Source organism: Ursus arctos, unplaced genomic scaffold (genome assembly GCF_023065955.2).
Source record: "Ursus arctos isolate Adak ecotype North America unplaced genomic scaffold, UrsArc2.0 scaffold_22, whole genome shotgun sequence".
Lineage (NCBI taxonomy): Eukaryota > Metazoa > Chordata > Mammalia > Carnivora > Ursidae > Ursus > Ursus arctos.
This window is the reverse complement of record NW_026622897.1, coordinates 6,037,688-6,059,652: the sequence shown is the minus strand read 5'-3', so window position 1 is coordinate 6,059,652 and position 21,965 is coordinate 6,037,688.

Sequence of the window (21,965 nt, the reverse complement as noted above, 5' to 3'; positions counted from 1 at the left end):
TTGATAACTGCTGTCTCAGTCCATTTGGGCTGTGCTAACAAAATACCATAGACTTATATACAATGACTTCTTTATATAATAAATATGATGGCTTATCAACAATAGAAACTTATTTCTCACGCTTGTTGAGGCTGGAAAGTCCAAGATCAAGGCACCAGCAGATCTAGCAGCTGGTGAGAACCTGCTTCCTGGTTGGAAGAGGTCCATCGTCTTGCTGTGTCCTCACACAGCAGAAGAAAGCAAAGGCCCCTTTGGGGTCTCTTTAATAAGGGCACTAATGTCATTGCTCTCATGACCTAGTCACCAAAGACATAATCTCCAAAATATCACACTGGGGGTTATTTTTTAACATGTGAATTTGGAGGGGATGCGTTTAGCCTATAACAACTTTACTTCAATATAATTGTAATCATTCATAATCCTCTGTGTTTCATACACTCAAAAATATTCCAAGAAGAGTGTATAGGCTTCACTGGATTGTCAAAGGAATCCAGACTTCTGCATTAATGAGAGGGAGCTAAGAAAATACTGTCTCGCAGAAGGACAGTGAGCCTACAAGGAAACCTATCTCCCTCTGCTATGGCTGTGGTAGCAAACAATAAAAAAAGATTACCATTGATAATAGTTACCCCTTAGGAATTTACAAGCCACAATCACAGGTCTGCTCACTCCTGAGTACAATCAGAGAAACCCTAAATCCAGAGAGTGAATAAAATTGTATCCTAGCTGTTAATACTTTCATGAATACAACAGAAACACATGTCATTCTTTCTGGGTGAAGACACCAAAACTAACCCCCAAGACTTCTCACAGACTAAGTTTAAAAATAAAATGAGCTCAAAATAAAAACTGTTAAGCAAGTGAAGAAATAAGATACTAAGAGCAAGAGTCAGAAGAGGGGAAAAAAAGAAAATATAAACCCCCCAACCAAGGACTTCAGATCTTCAGAATTACCTGATTCAGAATATAAAATACCCCATATATTATTTTTAAAGACATTTTTTAATGGAGTCAAAAAGTAAACAAGAATAAGAGACTACCAAAAAATGACCAAGTTGTAAATGGAACCAAATAAAATATTAGAAATAAAATATGTAATTATCAAAGTCTTAAATTTCACAAATGGGATATAGATACATATTAGACTAAAAGTCTAAAATTAGACTTTGAATCTAATTAGACATAGGTGAAAAGGTAATTAACACACTGGAAAGGAGCACTGTAGAATTTATCCTAAGTAAAAACAAATGATAGGGAGATTTCAAAAAATTGAAAAAATAAATTAAGACACAGAGGATAAAGTGAGAGAATCTAACAGACCTTATTGATGTCTCAGAAATGAAGCTGAGGCATAAAATGGAGGAGATCTAATGTTTAGGAGAATGACTAAGAATTTTTCAGAATTTGTGAAATACAATTTTCAGGTTCAGGAATCCCAATGAATTACAATCAGAATAACACAGAATAACAAAGACAGAAATATTAAAATAGAATTGGTGAACATGAAAGATCATTTAAAAATCTTAAAAGAATATCTTGAAAACAGCCACACACACAGATAATTTTTAAATAAATGAAAACTAGACTGACATCAAACTTCTCAAGAGCAGAACAGAAGCCAGAATCTAACATAATGGTCAAATTATTGAATGAAAATACCTGTAACTCTAGAATTACATACTCAGACTCTGAGGAACAAAGGTGATATAAAGACATTTTTAGATAACCATAAACTGTGATAGCTTACCACTAACTCTCAGAAAAACACCTTCTAAATGATACACTTCAAAAAGAAGGAAACAATTCAAAAAGTAAGATTTGAGATAAAGAATGGTGAGCAAAGAAATTAGTAAGGATTTAGACAAATCTGAAAGATCTTTGTGTATAATACAGTAATACTGCAAAACTTTAAACTGCAAAACTTTTTTTAAAAATGCTAGAAATAAAATCTTGAATAACAACAGCACATAAGCCTAGACAGGGATAATCAAAGATGAAGAACCATAAGACCCTTACATTATTCAAGAAGTTCAGAAGCTAATTTTAAACTTTCGGTCTACAAGGAAAACCAGGAAAAGGAGATAAATGGTGTATATAATCCTAACAAGTACAGGGAGGGGTGGGTGGGGGATGGAGGTGGAACAAGAAAAAATAATCTAAAATAAGGTCAGAAATGGGGCATAAAGAAGCACAGAACATCAGGACCAAATAGAAAGCACAACAGAAGGTAAAAATGAGTTCAAATATATCAGTAATAATAAATGTAAATGCAGTTCATAATTAAAAGATTGTCAGTTTTTTTAAAAACCAGCTAAATGTTATTTCTAAGAAATAGATATAAGAGGTACAAACATGGAAGAATTTTATATAGAAGAAAGATGCATTAGATAAGTACTAATCAAAAGAAAACAAGTAATATCAGAAAATTTAATTCTGAGACAAAAAGCATTTATAAAGAGAGTCATTACTTAATGATAAAATTTTTCAAAAAATAAGGATCATATATGCACCCAATAAAATAACTTTAAATGATATAAAAGGAAAGTTAATAGATGTCAAAAATGTGTAAACATTCCTCTCTCAATTATTAGTATTCAAGTAGACAAAAATTACATTGTAAGACTTGATTTGATAGATATTTATAGGGCCATACATCCAGCAAAAAGAAATACATGTTATCCTCAAGATCCAATGAACATTTACAGTAATTGTCTCAAATTAGGCCATAAAATAAGTCTCAATGCATTTCAAATTATTCCTATCACACACAGCATATTCTCTGACCACAATTAAATTAAAAGTCAGTTACAAGATAATTTAAGCCCCTTATGATTGGAAATTAAAGTATTTCTAGATAACGTATGAGTCAAAGAAAATATAATGGTAATTAAAATGTATATAGAATTAGATAGTAGTAACAATACATATCAAAACTTGTGGAAGGTTAAAATAATAATTTGAAGAAATTTATAGTTTTGCATGCTTATAGAAGAAAGGCTGAAAATTTAAAAGTTGAATGTCTACCTCAGAAAAAAAACACAATTTTTCTAGATAAGACTTTCTAGAATCTAACAAGCATATGTCCTGGTGATTTCTTTTTTCTTTAATTGTATATATTTATTTGACAGCCATAGAGAGAGCAAGCACAAGTAGGGGGAGCAGCAGGCAGAGGGAGAGGGAGAAGCAGGCTCCTTGCTGAGTGGGAAGCCCTGATGCAGGACTCGATTCCAGGACCCTGAGATCATGACCTGAGCCAAAGGCAGACGCTTAACCAACTGAACCACCCAGGCATCCCTGTGCTAGTGATTTCTGAAATAATCTGATTGGCATGTCATTGACACAGGCTCTTCAAAAAAACTGGGTTTTGGGGGGTTTGTTTTGTTTTGTTTTTAGTGAGAGAGACCAGGGTGGGGGTGGGGGGAGAATCTCAAGCAGGCTCCACACTCAGTATGGAGCCTGACACAGGTCTTGATCTCACGACCCTAAAATCATGACCTGAGCTGAAATCAAGAGGGGATACTTAACCAACTGAGCCACCCAGATGCCCCCAAAAAGTTGTACTTCTGATAAATATCCATGTCTTTTAAGATTAAAAAAAAGGGGGGGGGGGCGGAATGCCCAAAGAGAAAGAAGTAATAAATGTAAGAGCAAAAACAAACAACATAGAAAACAAAGATTCAATACATAGTACCCAAAAATCCAAAAGATATTTCTTTAAGAATACTAATTTTACTAAATATTTATTAAATATTATTAAAATTTTTTAATTAAAAAAACTAATAAAACTGTTAAGCCTCTGGTTAGGATAATCAAGTAAAAAAGAGTGAAGACAAAAACATACAATAGCAAAAATGAAAGGGGACCATGCTACAGATAGAGCAGAAAATTAAAAAGATAATGACTTCAGCCAGTAAACTTTTATGTAAAACCAACAAATGCGTAGAAAAATGCAATGTGTCATAAGTCACTCATGAAGAAATAGAAAGCCTGAATAGTCCCATAATCATTAAAGAAATTAAATTAGTAGTTAATGATTTCCCACAAAGAAAGAAAAATAAATGGAATCTTTTAAAAACTCCTCTAGGAAATAAAAATAAGGAATATTCCCAATTCACATTTAGGAATATATTATCATGCTACCGAAATCAGAAAAGTATGAAAAAAGAAAAATTTCTCTCCTAAATATATATATTTCTATATTATATAAATTACATATATATCATATAAATATTATATATTAATTAAATATTATATATATATCCTACAAATTGAATCCAATAATATATATTAGATATACATTGTGATGGTTAATTTTATGTGTCAACTTGACTGGGTTAAGGGATGCCCAGATAGCCAGCAAATATTATTTCTGGGTGTGTCCATAATGATGTTTCTGGAAGAGATGAGCATTTGTTTTCAGTGGGCTGAGTAAAGAGATGCACCCTCACCAATGCGGGCAGGCACCATCCAATCCACTGAGAACTGAAATGGAAAAAAAGGTGAGAGAAGGATGAACTAACTCTCTCTTTTTGATCTGGGATATGCATCCTTACCTGCCCTCTGAATTCAGAGTTCCTGGTTCTCGGACTCTTGACTCCAGATCTTATACCATGCGCTTCCCTGGTTCTCAGGCCTTTGGACTGAGTTATACTGCTAAATTTTAGGGTTCTCCAGCTGGGAGACAGCAGATCATGGGATTTCTTGGCCTCCCTAACCACATGGGCCAATTCCTATATTACATTTCCTCTTATATATATCTATATATATCCTATGGGTTGTTTACCTCTGGAGAACTCTGACTAGTACATGCATTATGACCAGTCTGAGTCTATTCCAGGAGTGCAAGTTTGACTTAACATCTAATGATACAATTCACCCCATTAACAGGTTAAAAGAGAAAAATTCATCATTTCAACAGATGCAGAAAAATCAAAGAAATCCAATACCTATTCATGAGTTATAAAAAGAAAGAAAAAATAAATAAAAGGGAATTTCATTGACCTGCTAAGAATATCTACCCAAAACATACAGAAAAAATTCTAAATGCAGGAACATTAGACATATTCTATATAAAATCAGAAACAACACGGGTAGCCACTAATATCATCCTACTTCATTACGGTAAGAAAGTAAGGCACTGTGATGACCATTTGTGATCTTGTCCATTTGTCAAGTCAAACTCACAAAAATCAGAGATCTTACCATATCAAACTTTATTAATATTTCAAAGAACACAGGTAGCCACAGGAAGGTCAATCATGGAGAATTCTGGTAGTTTTCCTCACTGTGTTATGAAAGAAAATTCCGTGGTCCAGATTTAAGTTGTGTTCTGTATGGATGCATGCTGGGCATCATTTCCACAAAGGGGAGAAATTTTTATCATGAAACATCTCCATTTTGGACACCAGAAATTACATGGCTGATATGGACATTTCCCAGTGGGCCATCCGCATAAATCTACAAACAACTGGTTTGTTTACCATAAACAACCTACATAGATCAGACATATCTTAAAAGCAGCCCACATATATACGTTATATGTATATTATATACAAGGAGATTTGACCAGTTCACTTAATTCTTTTGAGCTTTTTGGGGTTTTTTTTCTCCCTTCCCTGAACAGGATCGGTTACAGACCAGTTGCTAACCTTTCTCTTCACAGTAATAAAAGGTACAAGGACTCCGGGTAAAAATGGTCTATGTAAGCTACTTAAAGGCAAGGAGTTTTGTTTATTTGTTAACTTCCTGTATTCCTAGAACGGAGCCTAGTGCATTGAGATACTCAATAAAGGTCTACTGAATGAAAGAATAAATTATTCATGAATTAATGCTTTCTACTGAGAAAATCCAAAAGCAACTATAAAGAAATTACAATTGATAAGAGAGTTAAGAGAATTAATATAAAATCAATATGCAAAATTACTTGCATTTCTATGTTCCTGCAACAAAGAGAAAAAGTAATTTTAAAATAATCTTTACTATAGCAACAGGAAGCAAAGTCACCTAGGAACAAATCTAAGAACAAAAAAATGTGTATGGCCTTTATGGCAAAAATTTAAAAACTTTCTTGAAAGGCACTGAAAAATGCCCAAATAGATGGCGAGATGTATGTTCATAGGTAAGAAAATTCAGTATCATAAAATATCAGTTTTCCTGAATTGATCTATAGCTTCAATGTTATTATAATAAATACGCTAATTTTTTATAATAATATTTTTTATTATATTATGTTAGTCACCATACAGTACATCCCTAGTTTTTGATATAAAGTTCCATGATTCATTACCTACGTATAACACCCAGTGCACCATGCAATACATGCCCTCCTTAATACCCATCACCAGCCTATCCCATTCCCCTGCCAAAGCCCTCAGTTTGTTTCCCAGCTAATGTTCTTTATTTTTGTTTTGTTTTGTGGATGCCAATAATCTGAATCTAAAACTATATAAAAAACAAAGGTCCACAATAGTCTTGAATAAGGAGGAGGAGAAAAACTCACATATCAAACACCCAAAACCTATTTTAAAGTTACAGTAATAGAGTCAGTGTGGCACTGGTACACGAATAGACAAACCAATGGACCAAGCAGAAAAAAGAGACAGCCATCCGTATATAGCAACTTCATATCTGAGAGAGGTGGCCTTGCATGTTAGTGGGAAAAGAGGAATTTTTTAAAGTATTAAAGTATTATTACAACTGGTTATCCATACAGAAGAAAATTAAATTTGACTTCTTCCCTTCATACACAGAACTCAGTTTCCAGTAGATTATAAACCTAACGGTGAAATGTAAAACTTCAAAACTTTTAGCAGCTAACACCGAATACCTCCATAAACTTCAGCAAGACATAAAAATCACACACACACACAAAGAATGATTGCTATATTTCACTACAACAAATGTGACACTTTTGTGAAGCAAAAGATGTTATTTAAAAACTAAAAAAACAAAACAAGCAACAAGCTAGGAAAAAAAGAGCTGTAATAAATGTCACTGACAATAAGAAATCAGAACCTAACTGAAAACTGGACAAAAAGTTTATCTAGTCCTATTTCAGAGAAAAAAATGATCATAAACATTTGGAAAAGTTGTCAACTTTGTCAGTAATCAGTGAAATACAAATTTTAACTGCAATGAGGGGCAATTTTGCATTATCAGAAATGGAAAAATTAAACTCTGACAGTTCCAATTTTTGGTGAGAATGCAGGACAGTGGGAACCCCTCTATACTGGTAAGCAGGACTATAACTGAATTCAGTCCCTTTGTGAAATAATTTAACATTACCTTTAAATCTTAAAACACCCAATGAACCACAATTCTACCTTTAGCCATACATTCCAGGAGCACTTGCATATGTGCGCTAGAAGACAAGCAGTAACATAGGTAAAGAGCAACCAAATGAAAATAACTCAAATGCATATCACCAAGGAAATCGATAAATGGTGGCAAATGAGAACTACAGACCATTCTACAGCACTGAAGTAAAGGAACTATAGCTACCCACATCGATGTGGGTGAATGTCAAAAACAAAATACTGAGGGAAAGGAAGTCCCAGAAAAATACATACACTGCGATACCATCTATCTAAATGGCAAGATGTAATAAATGATCAAGGAGTGATACCAAGTGTCATGGAATTTCTGAGAGAGAACCTTGTCTGCCTAGGGGAATCAAGGAAGACACGACAGGGAAGTAACATGTGAACTGGACTTTGAATACTAGATAATTCCTAGAAAGAGACAGAGGGTCAGGAGTATGTCAACGCAGTCCAGGCTGAGAAATCAGTGTGAGCAATTGTGTGGAGAACCCCCCACATTCTTCAGAGAATAATGTCACCAAAAAATAAGGCATGTAATGAGAAATCGTAAGAGCAGAGATAAGGCTAGAGACGGGCTGGGGTTAGGGAACCAAGAGGCCCTTGCCTGCTTTCTTTGAACACACAAGAGAGAAGTCCCAACCTTTGTATTCTAAAGGGATCCCTGTTCCTTTTTCCCTCCTCAAACAGCGCCCTGTTCTATGAGCCACAGCCTCACACCTTCTGCCCAGAGTTCACTCTGCTCTCTTCCCCAACACCGCTCCCATTCTCCCGCCTTGAAAATAGCTGATGACACACCATGATGATCAGCAGCATTTCAATGAGTATGAGATAACACCAATAATGTGGGTGGAAAAAGCCTGCAAGGGCCCAGAGCATTCAGCAAACCCCTGGAACCTGGGATCCACAAGGAAGGCCCCAGTGGTGCCTGGGGGCATGTCCCTTGAGCAGAATTCTCACAGCATACCCAATTTGGGATGCAGCTCAATAACTGTACTCTCTATCCTCATTCTGCACACATTTATTGAGCATTTATAGCCAAAAGGAGTTCAGTCTTCACGGGGCTGTGTGGCCAGTCTCATTGCACTGCCGTCCCTCCATCCCAACGGTAGTTTCCAATGGTAATAGCCCAGTGCTGTTAGACGCGATCCAGAAGTGATTAGCTACTTATTTTCATTTTGCAGAATAGCCATTCAGTGTTCACTCAAGCATTCATGCTTTTGAAAACCAAATGGGCACTGTATTGAGTAAAATACTCTTAACTGCGTTGGAAATAGTTAGTTGTTCAAAGTGATGCCTGCAATGTACACACACACAAAAATCATTAGCAGAATACCAACTTGTACTTTTTCTTAAAAATTACTTTTTCTTATCTTTTTACTTCAAATTTATGTGAATATATTTAAAAATAGGAACAGGGGGGCGCCTGGGTGGCTCAGTCATTAAGCGTCTGCCTTCGGCTCAGGGCATGATCCCGGCGTTCTGGGATCGAGCCCCACATCAGGCTCCACTGCTGGAAGCCTGCTTCTTCCTCTCCCACTCCCCCTGCTTGTGTTCCCTCTCTCGCTGGCTGTCTCTATCTCTGTCAAATAAATAAATCTTAAAAAAAAATAAAATAAAAATAAAAAAATAAAAATAAAAATAGGAACAGAGAAAATGTGTTTTGTGTAATGTGACTTGAAAAAGGAGCTCTATGTGTTCCCAGGAACCCAAAGGGGAAGAGAAGGCCCCTATCTTTCCTTGCTATCTCTGCTTTCCATTTAGACTTTAGAGAAAGTTGAACTCATCTGAACATGAATATGGAGGCTGCTTTTTATTGAAAAAGATGGTGTTACTGATCTGTGATCAACACCAGTGATCATGAATTTTAACTGATTTAACCACATACTTTTAAATGCTTTCTCTTATTACCAGAGGTAGCAGTTGAGTCCTACCTCAAACAAGGCTCCAGTTGACCCAGGACCCAGAAAAGGACAAGAAAACTAAGAATCTAATCAGTGGGACTTGGGGTGCCAGGTAGTACGAACCTATCACAATCACAGTGTAGATGGAGCTGGATGAAAGCCAGAGTCAGAGACCAAGCTCAGAAGTCCAAAAACAGATATAGCCAGTTAAGGCACCAAATTGAAGGTCGGAGTGCAAGAAGCATAACTGTGGCACGAGGCACAAAACAATCCCAGTCCAGGGATTGACCAAGACACTTCTATTTGACGGCTTGAGGGGTTGGAGTACTGGTTCTGCAGCATCCCACCTCCCCCCTTTTAAATAAATGGGCCCAAAGCCAAAATGTATTAGAAAAACAAGCCCAGCCATTTACAAAACAGTAAGCTAAGAAAGAGTGAATTAGCCAATGTGGCAGAGAGCATCTCAATTCACTGCAAACCTTTCGCTTCGTTACCATAACGCTCTACACACTCGAATAACCAGCCTTCCATGGAACCCGATTCATCAACAATTGTTAGGTTTATTCAAAAAACAAAGTTATGAAGTGAGAACCTGAAGGCTAATCTGTGTACAAGTGATAGAAACTCAAATGGAAATACTGTAGGCAAAAAGTAGTATACTGGGGTGTCGCAGAGAACCGAAGTCAGGAGTATTCCGACCTCGGCAACAACTCAAAGCAAGAACAGAAGCACCACCAGCGTTCTTCCCATTCTCTAGTGTCTGCTTCCCTCTGTGCCCCTGCTTCATTCTCTCTCTCCAGGTGGACCAGGGTGGAGGAAAGCATGGTCAACAACAGCCCCAGAGTTTTAAGTCTTAAAGGTCTCGTGCTCAGAGACTGACTTCTTGCTTTCTCTGATCCCAGTTAAAAACATATGAAGAAGGAGCCTTATGGCCCAGACCCAGACAGATTCCCAAACTTGAGCCAGTCAACACTGGCCAAGATAGCAGGCTACTTGGAATGGCCCCACTTGGATCAGGTGTCCAATCTTGTACCAGTCCATGGCAGTCAAAGGGACAAAGTCATGAAAAAATTTAGCTATTCTGGAGGAAATCACACAGATATATTTGGGGGCTGCCATTCCCAAAAGCAGCAGGTGCAGAGCATATAAACAGTAAGTATCCACCAAACAAAGTAAATTAGCTACATATTACAATTACTGGGCTAATAGCACAATATTTTATTACACCCAGAAGAGAGAATTAGCTGTCCCTGACTATAAGCATTGTGTCCTTCTAATAATCTTATTTAAGAATCATTGCACGTCCATCTGCCAGATGAAGACGATGCCTCTATATTCCTCTGTTTCCAGGTTGCTCCCTAGAACTCTCAGGCGTTGGGGGGGAGGGGTGGCTACAGTCTGTGTCACACACATTAAGGTGACTCTAGTTGAGGAGTAGTGTAACCAAGAAGGAGAAAACCAGCTTTCCTGAGAGATTTAGTTCACAGTCCAACTCATGCACTAACTGTGTGACTAGGGACACACTGCTGAAACTCTCTGGACCACAGTTTGCTCACCTGCGAAATGGGGAAATAATATCTACCTTGCAAGGTTGTATAAAGGTTAGAGCTAAGGCATAAGGAGCAGCATACCTGATACGTGGTAGCTACTGTATTATTAATATACTGAACGGCTTCCTCATTACCTCTAAGAGCTAAAGCACACTTGGCCCTGGGAATGTCTTTAGGCCATGTTCCATTTCTTACTAACCTACTTCCTTGTGAGAAGCTCTCTTTCCCACCCTCTATACCCAAAAGACATGGTTAATATAGATTCCAATTAGGTTGTACTATTTAAAAAAAAAAAAAAAAGGAGGATGGGTGGGAGCAGTTTTCAATTTGGCTTTCCCCAGAGGTTTACTTACTTCATATGAAATGAGATCACAGAATATCCAAAATCCAAAGATGACTTTAAAATGTGAGCTAAGACAGTATGGCTGCATTAATACCCTAAAATCTATATGTATATGTGTATATGTTATACATATATATAACTACATATATAAAAATATACCACATATATTTATAATATTACAGCTTATGATTGGATTTTTATCTCATGTGTTTTAATGTGCCAGGTATATTTTTATATATATATATATATATATATATATACACACACACACACACACACACACACACACACACATAAATAAATAAAATAAAAACACAACTCAGGAAAACCATAGCTGGCACCATCTCAAGAGCTAGGGGCATTCAGAGCAAAGTTCCCCACCAGGATTTCAGAGTATTACCATTCATTTTACAATGGGGGCGACTGAAGTTCAGAAGGTGAACTGACTAGTCGGAGATCAGCAAGTTCAAGTATCAGGGCAGGTCCAGAGCCTTATTCCCAGCCCCAGGCCTCTCCCACCCACTCCCCAGCATATGTGGCTAGAGGGAGGAAGGAGGGACCCTCAGATGGCCCCAGGGGACAAATGAGAGACCAGAGCAAAGGAAATGCTGCAGGCAGATCCCATATCCCTCAAATGGATCTTCTAGTGAAAGGGAAAGAAACCAGGCCTTACTCCCACGCTCTCTCCCTGTCACTTTCTCCGGCCAGATTTAAATGACTTGACAATTATCCATTATTTTGTAATGTTTGAAGCTCCATTAACAGATAATCAAAAAACAGCTTTCATTAAGGTGCCTCAAATAGCAACAGTAATAGAATCAGCAGTGTAGCCAGCTCATCATAAAAAATTATTCCCATACTCCTGTCTCAATCTCATGCTTTGATTCACTTCATACACTAGCAAAATTCAAATGTTGGGGACATCCTGTACACCCCACTCTTTCTTGCCTCCATACTTTTGCTCCTGCTGATAATGCTGGCTGGAATTCCCTTCTGCTCTTTCTTGGCTCACACATCCTTTAAGATATAGCTCAGCTAGCACCTCCTCCAGGAAGCTTCCCATCATTCACCTTTGTGTTCTGGCCCAATATAGGCTTCAGCAAAGGTGTGTTGAGCACTGAATGCTAAACGGAAGAGGTTTTTTACTGTAAGTCAGCACTAGAGTTCCCTTTTTCCCAGTCCAAACCTGCTGCAGCCATTCCAACATTTCTAACAAGAGAATCAGGCTGTGTCTGCCACAGGCCATTGAAGCTATAGAAATGTCTGCCAAAAACTGTCTGTTGCCTTTCCTGACAGAGAGAAGGGAGAAAGCTTAGCAGCAGGGGGACAAGATGATGTGAGCAGAGAAACAACACAGTGGTACTTGGGACAGGAAGCAGCCTAGACAACGTGAACATACATCCGAACTTGTTTAAAACCACTGCTTCTTCTCTCCTGCTTTTCAGCAACTTGACCCTTGCCCTAACATTCCTGCATTTGCCAAAAAGTGGAGAGCTGAGGAAGAGAACTGGGTCTACAGCAGCTTCACATCCAAGACCATCACCCCTTTAAGTGAACGCCACCCCAAGTCATAGCTGGGCCTAGCTGTTCCACCTGCAGAACTAAAAGGCCAAGTGGGGTTCCTAAAAAGTATGGGCTGTCCACTAAGATAGAACTCAAGGGGGCATGACATGATGCAAAGAGACAACAGGAAACACAGATCTGGCCTGTCCAGTCTGGGTGCCCCACGGCCACCCGTTTCTCGGCCACTGAGGAAGCCAGCATATCACACCCCGCACCGAACCTGGCACAGACAGCTCCAGGACAAAATACAGGCCAAATCTCAAATGTGATTTCTCTGACTCTGATTCTTATCTATACAGCTTAACAAATCACGTTTGTTCAAGCTCATTCACTTACAAACTTTGGCCAGCATCCAATGCCACCAGCGTGAGACCATGGGTCCCATGGAGCGCATTACATCTGTGGTCCATGGTCTTCTATGGCCAACAATTAGCTCCAGGATACAATACAAGCTGCCATTTCCATTCCGGTCATGGTTGCCATGGGGATCACTTCATGCTTCTTTGTGGGAATCAAATATAATGCTTTTCCTAATGGCCCATAGTCTTGACTCTTGGGAGACCAGAAGCATTAAGCAATCAGAGCACTTGTATTTTAAATTCCTCTCCTGCCTAGGACCTTAAGTATTGATAAAGAGGGGCTGGGGACACAGGAAAGGAGTGTGCACCATTCCATTAGAAAAGAAGTTTCTACTGGTCCTTTCCTTTGTCAGTAGGGTTTAGATGTTTTTATAATTTAAGGGAAATAGGAGACACCACAGTTACGCAGTGAGGGAGCAAAACACTTGTGTTCTACACTTGACCCATCCATCAGCTCTCTCTGTGAACTGTGAGACAATCCACTAAACCTCTTTGGGCCCATTTCCTCATCAGTAAATTGAAGAGTTTGACAAAGATTTTTTTCAGAATTCTATCAGTTGGTATTTTGATTTGTTCTGCTCTCAACTTAAAAAATAACTTCTCCCCTAAATGAAAATGGTAAGAGTGGTCAGGTGAAAAGATTTTTTTTAAATAGCAAGACTGAAAGTAAGACACATTTCAGGTCAGAGGGCCAGAGACTAGAGGAGCCCAGAAGCCAAAGGTTAGGATGGAGGTAGGGGTCTGAAGTCAGGCAAGCAGTCAGGCATCAGGGAGCCCAGGTTCTCAAAGAGCATATCCAGATATTCAGTGAGAGGACACCATTGCTAAGGCATGAGAGCCTCAGGAAAATCCAAAATAAGAAATCATATATGAACTCCATGGTGGATTTCCAAGTTAGAAAATCACGGGTCAAAAGCCAGTGGGACGGGCACCTGGGTGGCGCAGTCCATGAAGCGTCTGCCCTCAGCTCAGATCATGATCTCAGAGTCCTGGAATCTGGCCCCTCACTGGGTTCCCTGCTCTGCAGGGAGTCTTCTTCTCCCTCTCCTCTGCCCCTCCCCCCCACTCATGTTCCTGCTCGTGCTCTCTCTCTCCTCTCTCTCAAATAAATAAATAAATGTTAAAAAAAAAAAAAAAAAAGTCAGTGGGAGGCTGGAAATGTGGGAGAAATCAGATCACACATGTCCTAGGCGACTATGGAAGCAGTGGAAGTTGTCCGACAGAAAACGTCAGTTTCTTTTCCTGACAGAAGTTCCCAGAATCTAAATGAAAGATGCAAGGAAAAAATCCCTGGCAACAGTCCATTCAAATCCTATGGGATCAGTGTGCCTGGGTGGCTCAGTGGTTTGGGCATCTACCTTCAGTTCAAGCCATGATCTTGGAGTCCTGGGATCGAGCCCTACATCGGGCTCCCGGCTCAGTAGGGAGTCTGCTTCTCCCTCTGCCCCTCACCCCGCTCATGCTCTCTCTCTCTCTCTGATAAAAAAATAAAATCTTTAAAAAAAAAAAAAAAAACCTATGGGATCAAATGAATGAGTAGAGTGTGGCTGAGATGCAGACATCCTGGGGCTTATTTTGCACATTTCTTGCTGCCACTGAGGTCCTTTTCAAAGCCCCTGAGCTGAACCTCTGTAGGTGAGCCTCATCTCTCTACATCCTGTACTGAACACAGAGCTCTATTTTCTCAGGCCTTAGGGCTTGGAGACGAGAGCTTATTATCTCAACAAATATTTACTGAGTGCCTACTGTGGGCCAAATACCATCTTAGGAACTTAATATAAAGGCAAATTTATTGCTACATAAAAATCCAGATCTTCTGTGACTAATTTTCTGATCCCATCTGAGTTCCTTGCTATTATACAACCTGAGGCACTTTATATAGACTCCTAAGGAACATGTTCCCAGGCCTTGGTCCCTCCACATAGGGTAGAAAAGGAATTGGGTTCTTATCCCACCTCTGCTGCTAACCTGCTTTGGGCTACGGCTAAGTCACAAAAACATTCAAGCTCCCAGCTTCTGTTTCTGCCATGTGGACTCAATCCGTCCTCCTCTGTCTCTTTCACAAGATGCTAGGAGGAGTCAATGAGCGAATACCTGTGAAATCACTTCGAAATATGGTCTCATTGGTGACAAGCCGGCACTCAGCAAAGATGGGGGTTTCATCCAAAGCAGGGCTTTGACTCAGCCTGGCTTCCTTCGCCATTTCTGTGTCAGTCAGCTGTCACTGCTCCTTCTCCTCACACCATGCAAATTTTAAAAGCCTGCACAAGCTCATCTGGAATTCACATACCCAAGCTTCAAACAGACAAGGACAATCCGAAATTGGAAATTCAGGAAGATGTCAGGTGGTAGTGCTCTCTGTGAAAAATGAGCATTGTAGACACAGCCTCCCTTCCCCCAAAGATGCCTGATGTTTGTGGATGATTTGTAATGCTTTTACTGAAAAGCCCTCATCCCCATGAACACATTTTGAAGACAGAAATCAATCTTACACTGTAACAGGGAGAGAAAATCTGTTAGCAAAAAATGAAGTGGAGAAAAAGCACCTAATTCTGGAATCTTTCTACTAAATAAATGGATTCCAGAGCAGTAAGCCCACATCCATATTTTCCCCTCACTCTTGCAATTTACTAAGCAGCTTCAAGAGGTAAGATTAAAGAGAGAAACCATAGAGCCAGCCCCACCAGCATTTCCGCCTTACTAATTTAGGCTGGATGCCATCAGAGAGACAATCCCCTCTGTCATCTCACCTCGGGGACCTACTCACCCCATCTTTGGCATTTTGTACAAGGTGTTTGCTGGCACTATGAGGTATTGAGCATTACTGCAAGGACAGGCTAGACCATACCCTTGAGGCACTTGTGATCTTTCAAATAAGGCAATAACATACAGAGGTTTAATTTAACCCCCAAACCAAGATGAATTCTACTTAGACTATCAGACTCTAGAGAATAATACAGGAGAATGAGAACTACAAGGTATACTGGAACCCAGAGCTGAAAATCATCACAGAACACATTGCAGTGAGAATTCAACCAGTTCCAGGAGAGAGGTAAGTTATCGAATAAGGCAGAAATCAGGAATGGATACTAGATAAAGGTAGCAAAGCATTGGGAAGGAGATTAAAGACATGGGGGGGTAGTTAGAAAGAGACTTCCATGAAGAAGAGTCCAAAGTTGATGTCCCCTAGAGCACGCTTACACACTGAAAATCCCCTTTACTTGCTCAGATGCCCACAGCCTCTGATAGCCTTCCATTATCTGGAGGGTTTAGAAGAGTCGCAAAAGCTTCCTAAACAACTGGTCTCGCTCTGAAAAGAGGGAAGAGTTAGAGTCATCTTCTTCCCACACCTCATTCCCCCAGGCCCCTGCAGAGGAATCACGCAGGCAAATAATCTGTACTCTTCCCCCAGTGCCCTTCTGGCTCTTGTATGTCTCAGGAGCTCTCTCCCAAGAAAAATCAGTCCACAGCAGGTCTGGGAGAAAAAGATAATGTGAGAGCTCACAGTGGGTCCGTAATTCAGTAAAAAGCCAGAGAGCTGTTGGCTGGGGAATGTCAGAGACATCCGCGCACAAGCCAGGAAGAAAGCACATGCTGCGCCTGCAAGACGCAGTCCTCCAGAGCGAGCCTGGCCTTGGGGAGTTGCCTGGTCCTGTGCTCTATGTGCCAGGAAGGAAAGATGCTGAGGTTTAAGACTTCCTCAAAATTCTGTCATGAACGTGAGAGGCAGCTGAGACTGGATGGGAAGAAGGAGCACATTAGGAAATGTGTGATGGCTTCGGGAAAATCAGAGACTATGGAGCCGTATGAGAACATCCTGGCACATCACAGACAAGCACATTGCACCCAAAATGCCCAAAGACACCTCAGACGTGACATAAATAACGAACTGAAGACAACAAATACTGCTTGAACTCCATCCTGGCCCCTTGAAATTCTACATTCCAATTCTCCAAGAGTCAAAGGCAAGTAGAGATCAAGAAGCCAGCAAAGCGATCAAGAGGAGTTAAGATGGCAGAGAAGTAGGGGTCCCCTTTTTCAGCTGGTCCCGAGTCGAGCTGGATAGGTACCAGACCATCCTGAACACCCACGGAATCTGCCTGAGATGCAGGAAGATACACCTGGACCTATACAAATGAACAGTGTGGAGGTCCCTTAAAAAGTTAAAAATTGAGCTACCCTATGAGCCAGCAATTGCACTGCTGGGTATTTATCACAAAGATACAGACACAGTGAAGAGAAGGGCCATATGCACCCCAATGTTCATAGCAGCATTGTCCACAATAGCTAAATCATGGAAGGAGCCAAGACGCCCTTCAACAGATGACTGGATTAAGAAGATGTGGTCCATATATACAATGGAATATTACTCAGCTATCAAAAAGAACGATTACCCAACATTTGCTGCAACATGGACGGCACTGGAGGAGATAATGCTAAGTGAAATAAGTCAAGCAGAGAAAGACAATTATCATATGTTTTCACTTATTTATGGAACATAAGAAGTAGGAAGATCAGTAGGAAAAGAAAGGGATAAAGAAAGGGGGGTAATCAGAAGGGGGAATGAAGCATGAGAGGTTATGGACTCTGGGAAACAAACTGAGGGCTTCAGAGGGGAGGGAGTGGGGGAATGGGATAGGCTGGTGATGGGTAGTAAGGAGGGCACGTATTGCACGGTGCACTGGGTGTTATATGCAACTAATGAATCATGGAACTTTACATCAAAAACCAGGGATGTACTGTATGGTAACTAACATAATATAATAAAAAAAATTATTATTAAAAAAAAATTTCTATCAAAAATGCTTAAAGCTTTAAAAAAAAAAGTGTGGAAGCTTTTAAATAAATGCTTCATTTATTAAAAATTTTTTTAAAAAGCCAGCAAAGCATTATGAAAGGCTACTTGAAAGAATTTCAGATTCATCTCTGACATTACTAAGTTTGCATTTTAAACATATTCTTCCCATAGTCAGCAAATATTCTTTAACCAGTCCAAAAACCAAGAATAAATCTGGGTAGAATCAAGAAGCCTGAGGGAAAAAAAAAAAAAAAAACCTCCCAATGCCAGCTAAGGAAGACACTGAACTCAGTCGGGATTGTGTTAATACTCTCTCTGGAGGGACTAAGCCCCAAAGGCCTCAGTGTAAAGGGAAACCATGAAAATGTAGAGTTAGGCTCAGGTTTGAACTTCTACATAGCGTCAATGACAAAATACAGTCACTCTTGACCCCTTTATTTCTTAGGTTCAAGAGTGGCAGGTTGAGGTGAAGTTGCCTGGAAGACAGAATGTGGGCTTTGGACCTTGTTCCAAACACCAGTTCCATCTGTGGGTAACGTGCTTCCTGTTCCTTCCTTTGCTGCCCACACCCATGCCCTGTGGAAGGGCTGGAATGGTGAATCAATGAGATGAATATGTATAAGTCCCTTAGCACCATGTTTAGCACATGTCAGTTCTCTCTCACACTTCTAAAACCAGTGCTGGGGACCGTATATAAGAAAATCAGATAAAGCTGTTGATATTTAGTGGGAAAAGTATTGGGCTATAATTAGTAACCTGGTTCCCACACCGGCTCACTCTGTGACTTTGGACAAATCACTGCACTTCTTGGTGATCAGCTTCATCACATGCAAAATGAACTTGATCATCCAGATCAAACAGAACTCCCTTGTATTATACTCAAAGGCACTTGGGGTCAGGGGTGAGAAGGCAGGACAGAGAACAAGATTAAGGGACAATCCTCCTCCCCTGAAATCACGGCTGCAAGATTCCAGTGGAAGAGCCTCCTACTCAAACAGGACAGGCTTGAAACCATGGAGCCACTGTGACCCTAGCTGGCTAATGCAGGTCAGGTTCCCCATCTGCAATAGATGAGCAGGGTGAAAGGAAGAAACAGTGGAAAAGGTGAAAAGTGGCATTCAGCTTCGGAGGTATCCTGGCTTCCCACATACTTTCAACATACACATACACACACACGCGCGCACGTACACACTTCTGTGCCCCTCATGTCATGGCCCCTGTTGCTAGTATCATGTGTTCCTCCTCTCCAAGCCAGTCTGAACCCTGTCTAATGCAGCAGCATCTCATTCAGAGTCAATGAGAGTTTCGTGAGCAACTCAGGTGGGGATGGGTAGCTGGGGCCAACTGAGGTGAAGATTTCACAGCCTATTCTTCAAATTGCCTGGGCCTAAAAAACAAACCCCTACAAAGAAAACACATTTAACATCATACCATAAAACTTGAGAGAAGTGACTCTCCCCTGCACCTTGTACCTCGCCGCACATAAATGCACACAAACACCCACCCACTAACCAACAAAAATATCACACTGGGACTATTTCAGAATACCATCTAAAAAGTAATAAAGTTATCTTCTAAAATACTCCACAAAAGAACAATTCTCATCAGTCATCCTTGATGACCTTCTGCCTCTAAAATACATCTGGGCCTCGTAGCCTCTCAGGAGCTTCTGGAAAGACAGAACCAAGACTGGCCCAGGCCATTCCATGCTGCATAGATATGACTGCTTCTATCTTCACCATCCTTCAGACCCACTCTACCCCCTCCATGCTTCTGCCTGGCCAATTCTTACCCATCCCTAGATCTCAGTATAAATGTCCCCTTCTCCAGGAAGCCTTTAATGACTCCCCAAGGTTGGCTTAGATGCCTCTTCTCTGTGCATCTTCACCTACCTTATTAACATCAACTGGCTCTACTGTGGTTATAGGTTGACTAGTCCATCTCTCCACTGACCTCTGGGTTCCTTGGGGACAGAGACTAGGTCTCTAGCACTAACATAGTGCTGGCATACAGAAGGGCTTAATAAATCATCATTGCATGAATGAACAAATCTGACTCAGATTAATAATTGTATAAAAACTACTCAGGTCTACTGAGGAACAAACCAATAAACCTGGTAAAAAGAAAGTAGAAGTCCCTAAGTGTGAAAACTAGGTGCTCTCCCTGGAGTTCACAATGGATTCACTTATGTTCCTGAGCCTGGCATTGGTGCTGCTGAATGTACAGTGGCAAAAGGCCTTACTACAAGGCCCAACCAGCTGCTCCTTCTAAGAAGAAAGGGACAGGAACAACCACTTACAGAGCACCAACATGCGTCCTTTTTTTTTTTTTTTTTTAAGATTTATTTATTTATTTGTCAGAGATGGGGGGGCAGGGACAGAGCACAAACAGCGGGGAGCAGCAGGCAGAGGAAGAAGCAGGTTCTCCACCGAGCAGGGAGCCTGATGTGGGACTCAATCCCAGGACCCGGGATCATGACCTGAGCCAAAGGCAGACACTTAACCAACCAAATAAAAGCTAACTAGGAAAGTGGCATTGTCATCTTACAGATAAGGAAGCCAATGCTCAGAGAAGCAAATAATGCATCCAGTAAATAACAAAGTTGGTATTGGAAGTTGGACCTGCTGATGCTGGAATCAATACTTTATTCACTCTGCCTGCCTCATGGCTTCTCAACTTCGATAGGTTTGGATGTTTATTTTCCCGTTCTGATTAGCAACATGCTGGCTGGGAAGCTAGACACCCCCAAAGTTGTGGTGGCTGACGGGGAGTGGTGGCGCTGAATCAATAAGCGGATGAACAGGCATTCAGACCCATTACCTGTGGCTGGCAAAGGGCTCAGGTTGCCAAAGATCTTCTTGTCTTTGAAAACAGCTTTGGAGAAAACAATCAGAGAAGGGAACCCAGAAGAGAAAGAAAAGCAGAGAAGTGTCAAGAAATGCCCCTCTAGACTGATGATTGATGAAACAAAATTATATAAAAACATCACGGTGCACACCCAACCACTCACAAAAAAAAAAAAAAGTATCCCAAAAAACAGGGTGATTATTAAGTGTCATTATCAACAGGGACATTACTCATAGTCACAGGGCTCCACCCAACTATCACCACACGGTCTCCTGCCTCCAAAGACAAAGGTACTAAGAGTCAAGAGAAAAGCTTAGAGAAAATGAAAATGCATCCAATTCCCAGTCAAATGAAAATGCCATGGGCCCAAGGCCAAAGTATATTCTTGGCCTGATAGTGTTCACCACCCTAAATTTAGCCAACTGGTGTGCTTTTTAAGGAAGCATGTTACTCAACCTTTTTGCAAGCCAGAGATTTACCTCCTATTGCACAGCGTGCTTCTCCCCTGAAGCTGGAACACACTGTCCTTGGCTTTGTTATCCGTAGAAGAAGCCATGCCAACAAAAGCTCTGCTGTTATCACCTAGCTCGGCTTGTCCAAGCAGCGCCTGGATGAGGTCCTTTAAGGGCACCGCCAACAGGCCTCCCTTCCTCAGATACCCAACCCACCTGTCTCGGTTTCCCCTTATCCACTAGCTCATCTTAATTCTTACCACCAGGGATTCATTCCTTTGTGTTAATCACTCTAGCTCCAGAAATCACCTTTTCAGATGAAAAAACTCAAGGGAGAATTTGCACGCCCATCAACATCAGCAATGTCTATGCAGATTCTAACATTGCTTGCCTCATCTGATCCTTACAACTACACTGTGAGGGCTGAGAGGCAGTGTGGAAGTTTGAATATCATGAAACCCTGGAGGCTAACCTGGATTGGAAGCCTCACTCTTTCGCCCAAGCAAGCTTTAGTTGCCTCGTATGAAAAACAGAGATTGTGAGATCTACCTTACCTCCATAAATGGAAACTAATACTATCTTCAGGTGGTTCTTAATCTGGGGAATTTTTAGAGCCAGAAGAACCCAATGGTTAAATGCATGACCCTGGAGCAAGACAGGGAAAACAGAGACTGTGCTGCAGATGGTTTTGGAGAATGGGTCACTAAGGGGGCATCAAGACACAACTGAAAGTGCTATCATGTCTACAGAAATCAGAGTCAGGAACTCACAGAGGCCAACAAAAGAAATGGAGAGAGGAGGAGGGGATGCAGGGCCACCCAGCTGACCTAAAG